Source organism: Schistocerca serialis, unplaced genomic scaffold (genome assembly GCF_023864345.2).
Source record: "Schistocerca serialis cubense isolate TAMUIC-IGC-003099 unplaced genomic scaffold, iqSchSeri2.2 HiC_scaffold_295, whole genome shotgun sequence".
Classification (NCBI taxonomy): Eukaryota; Metazoa; Arthropoda; class Insecta; order Orthoptera; family Acrididae; genus Schistocerca; species Schistocerca serialis.
Genome location: NW_026047863.1, coordinates 167,501 through 172,500, shown reverse-complemented (window position 1 = coordinate 172,500; position 5,000 = coordinate 167,501). Strand labels below are relative to the sequence as shown.

Genomic DNA, 5,000 nt, shown 5'->3' with positions numbered 1-5,000 from the left:
CCATTGCTCAGTTAAGCCACGAACACCCACACATGTCCTACACAGGGGTGCACCCAACATCACAATACTGCCTCCTGTCACAGTACACAAACAATGGCAGGAATGAAAGACACACATCTGCCATAACCTTGGAATCGGAGCGCCGCCTGTCATGAGCCACAAGTGCATCCTGACGTGACAAATCGGATGATCCCGCAGGCATGCACTTACGATAATCACTATCAACGAACCTGCCGCCCCCCCCCCCCCCAATACACCTTTCCCTACAACAATGTGTACCTTAACCTAAGCGATATTGTACCTTAACCTCAGCTATATCGTACCTTAACCTAACCTACATTGCGCCTTAACCTAACCTACGTTGTGCCTTAACCTAACCTACGTTGTGCCTTAACCTAACGTATGTTGTGCCTTAACCTAACCTATGTTGTGCCTTAACCTAACCTATGTTGTGCCTTAACCTAACCTATGTTGTGCCTTAACCTAACCTATGTTGTGCCTTAACCTAACCCATGTTGTGCCTTAACCTAACCCATGTTGTGCCTTAACCTAACCCATGTTGTGCCTTAACCTAACCCATGTTGTGCCTTAACCTAACCCATGTTGTGCCTTAACCTAACCCATGTTGTGCCTTAACCTAACCCATGTTGTGCCTTAACCTAACCCATATTGTACCTTAACCTAACCCATGTTGTGCCTTAACCTAACCCATGTTGTGCCTTAACCTAACCCATGTTGTGCCTTAACCTAACCCATGTTGTGCCTTAACCTAACCCATGTTGTGCCTTAACCTAACCCATGTTGTGCCTTAACCTAACCCATGTTGTGCCTTAACCTAACCCATGTTGTGCCTTAACCTAACCCATGTTGTGCCTTAACCTAACCCATGTTGTGCCTTAACCTAACCCATGTTGTGCCTTAACCTAACCCATATTGTACCTTAACCTAACCCATATTGTACCTTAACCTAACCCATATTGTACCTTAACCTAACCCATATTGTACCTTAACCTAACCCATATTGTACCTTAACCTAACCCATATTGTACCTTAACCTAACCCATATTGTACCTTAACCTAACCCATATTGTACCTTAACCTAACCCATGTTGTGCCTTAACCTAACCCATGTTGTGCCTTAACCTAACCCATATTGTGCCTTAACCTAACCCATGTTGTGCCTTAACCTAACCCATATTGTGCCTTAACCTAACCCATATTGTGCCTTAACCTAACCCATGTTGTGCCTTAACCTAACCCATGTTGTGCCTTAACCTAACCCATGTTGTGCCTTAACCTAACCCATGTTGTGCCTTAACCTAACCCATGTTGTGCCTTAACCTAAACCATATTGTGCCTTAACCTAACCCATATTGTACCTTAACCTAACCCATATTGTACCTTAACCTAACCCATATTGTACCTTAACCTAACCCATATTGTACCTTAACCTAACCCATATTGTACCTTAACCTAACCCATATTGTGCCTTAACCTAACCCATATTGTGCCTCAACCTAACCCAATTTGTGCCTCAACCTAACCCATATTGTGCCTCAACCTAACCCATATTGTGCCTCAACCTAACCCATATTGTGCCTCAACCTAACCCATATTGTGCCTCAACCTAACCCATATTGTGCCTCAACGTAACCTAATTTGTGCCTCAACGTAACCTAATTTGTGCCTCAACGTAACCTAATTTGTGCCTCAACGTAACCTAATTTGTGCTTCAACGTAACCTAAATTGTGCTTCAACGTAACCTAAATTGTGCTTCAACGTAACCTAAATTGTGCTTCAACGTAACCTAAATTGTGCTTCAACGTAACCTAAATTGTGCTTTAACGTAACCTAAATTGTGCTTTAACGTAACCCATGTTGTGCTTTAACGTAACCCATGTTGTGCTTTAACGTAACCCATGTTGTGCTTTAACGTAACCCATGTTGTGCCTTAACCTAACCTATATTGCGCCTTAACCTGCTCTGTAATTGTTATGCAACTCGTTAAATTAGTGTAGTGTTGCCTAACCGCAACCCTCGCAATATAGTTCGCTATTCGCACTGCCCGGTCCCCTGTGTATCGCGTCATGTTAAACACCTTGCAGGTGTTGCTGACTTTCCACATGCTCCTGCTATACACTGTAATGTGGATAGCAGCAGGACGTACATGCCCCCCCCCCCTTCCCCCCTGCCTTCGCAAGCTGGTCGTTGAGAAGTTTGCATGTTCAATGCCCTTCGCATGCCGACGTACTCAGCCTACGTTGTGGTACGGCCTGTCACCTGTCCGCCGATGTACGCAAAACCCACAAACTGTACTGCACATTGGTCCGTATGTACTGAATGATACATCGTGGCACATGTGTGACCGTACGACGACTGCGCCTAGCAACGGCAGACCATACAGTCCAAATATTGTGCACGCAGCTACGTGTCGTCTCCCTATAAGAGCTGGATTGCAGTGTGGTACGCCATTCAGACGTGTGGGAGGAACGGACGCCCTCGATGGCGATCAGCATGAGCAGTCTGTTGATGTAGTGGAGCGTGTATTCGGACGTAGTCGTCTCTTCTCACACACCGTGATAGCATGTTGCACCGCGTTCCACATCTGCGACATCCTGCAGAGGCCGGCTGACAGTCGTTCGCGCAATGGACACCGCATACGTACGGGGGCTACCTTCCACGTGTTCTCGAGGCGTGCACATGTTGTTGCGTCTATGTGGGCAGACGTAGTGTGTTGTGACACCTGACACAGGCATGCAATACTCGTTGCAAATGGCGATGGACGTCTACGTTTGCTGGTGACGTTACGCAAATGAACAACAGGTAACCCGTTGTGGTGCGGTTGTTCTCGCTAGAGGTGAATCAGTGTTGGCGACGATCGGTCGAGCTATTAACTGGTTGTTTCAGGGATACCCACCATGCCCACGAACGTGAAAGGGGGGATCTGGGTGTGAGGCGATACGCGGCGGTGGCTGGGTGAGACTGTCCCCGGCCGGTGAGGGGGGGCCGCCCGGCGTGCTGGCAGCGCGGTGCGTGGGCGCACGCGCTACAGCCGGCTGGTGGGGGCGGCCAGTGGCAGGCGCGCCGGCCGACGGACGCGGCAGGCGGCGCAGCTGCGCGCCGGGGCCCCCTGCTCGCGGCGCCTTGCGGCCAAAGTAGGTCCTCGCGGGCCCGGTGCGAAGCGCGGTGGCCATCTGCAGTGTGCTGGTCCGATTGAGGACTGTGTGCGCTGAGGATGCGCCGCCGCCCGGCGCTCGGCGCCGCGACGCCGTCTGCTGCTCGGTCGCCCCAGCGGTTCTCGCAGGTGGTTTGTATCGCAGCTGTGCGGACGTGTTGGCGCGTGCGCTGTGCTGGGAGAGTTCGCTTCGGCACCCAAGTGGGGCTTTTGTCCTTCTGTGGCGCTGGCGTTGGAGCTGCCGGTCACCGTAGGTGGCGCGTGTTGTCTCCCGCCGGCAATGCCACGACAGCACGCTCCCGGGCCTCTGTCGGCAGCGGCAAGCTCAGTTGGGAGCACGGGTGGTCGCACCTAAAGCGTCTACTCGCCTAACTCCGGGCGATTGCGCCTCTCTCGAACCCGACCAAGTACTTAGGACGGCGCTGCGCGCCGCCGGGACCTGAGAGGGTTTCGAGGTGTGTTGTGCAGGGGAGCTCAGCCTCCTCCTGTTTGCAGAATAATTGAGCGGACGCTTGCGTGTTCGCGCGGGCCCCCGGGACACACTCCCGGGCGGCCGGCTGCTCAGCTCTAGTTGACGCAGCTCCCTGGTTGATCCTGCCAGTAGTCATATGCTTGTCTCAAAGATTAAGCCATGCATGTCTCAGTACAAGCCGCATTAAGGTGAAACCGCGAATGGCTCATTAAATCAGTTATGGTTCCTTAGATCGTACCCACGTTACTTGGATAACTGTGGTAATTCTAGAGCTAATACATGCAAACAGAGTCCCGACCAGAGATGGAAGGGACGCTTTTATTAGATCAAAACCAATCGGTCGGCTCGTCCGGTCCGTTTGCCTTGGTGACTCTGAATAACTTTGGGCTGATCGCACGGTCCTCGTACCGGCGACGCATCTTTCAAATGTCTGCCTTATCAACTGTCGATGGTAGGTTCTGCGCCTACCATGGTTGTAACGGGTAACGGGGAATCAGGGTTCGATTCCGGAGAGGGAGCCTGAGAAACGGCTACCACATCCAAGGAAGGCAGCAGGCGCGCAAATTACCCACTCCCGGCACGGGGAGGTAGTGACGAAAAATAACGATACGGGACTCATCCGAGGCCCCGTAATCGGAATGAGTACACTTTAAATCCTTTAACGAGTATCTATTGGAGGGCAAGTCTGGTGCCAGCAGCCGCGGTAATTCCAGCTCCAATAGCGTATATTAAAGTTGTTGCGGTTAAAAAGCTCGTAGTTGGATTTGTGTCCCACGCTGTTGGTTCACCGCCCGTCGGTGTTTAACTGGCGTGTATCGTGGGACGTCCTGCCGGTGGGGCGAGCCGAAGGCGTGCGACCGCCTCGTGCGTGCTCGTGCGTCCCGAGGCGGACCCCGTTGAAATCCTACCAGGGTGCTCTTTATTGAGTGTCTCGGTGGGCCGGCACGTTTACTTTGAACAAATTAGAGTGCTTAAAGCAGGCAAGCCCGCCTGAATACTGTGTGCATGGAATAATGGAATAGGACCTCGGTTCTATTTTGTTGGTTTTCGGAACCCGAGGTAATGATTAATAGGGACAGGCGGGGGCATTCGTATTGCGACGTTAGAGGTGAAATTCTTGGATCGTCGCAAGACGAACAGAAGCGAAAGCATTTGCCAAGTATGTTTTCATTAATCAAGAACGAAAGTTAGAGGTTCGAAGGCGATCAGATACCGCCCTAGTTCTAACCATAAACGATGCCAGCCAGCGATCCGCCGCAGTTCCTCCGATGACTCGGCGGGCAGCCTCCGGGAAACCAAAGCTTTTGGGTTCCGGGGGAAGTATGGTTGCAAAGCTGAAACTTAAAGGAATT

The 5,000-nt window shown here is 51.5% G+C and overlaps 1 non-coding gene across 1 annotated transcript in view; it reads left to right on the top strand.

Moving 5' to 3' along the window:
- The first annotated feature begins 3,757 nt into the window (after window positions 1–3,757).
- Window positions 3,758–5,000, top strand: part of LOC126444678 (small subunit ribosomal RNA) — a 1,909-nt gene continuing 666 nt past the window's right edge. The window contains exon 1 of the ribosomal RNA XR_007582685.1: window positions 3,758–5,000. This exon is cut by the window's right edge and continues 666 nt beyond it. This is a non-coding gene — a ribosomal RNA (small subunit ribosomal RNA).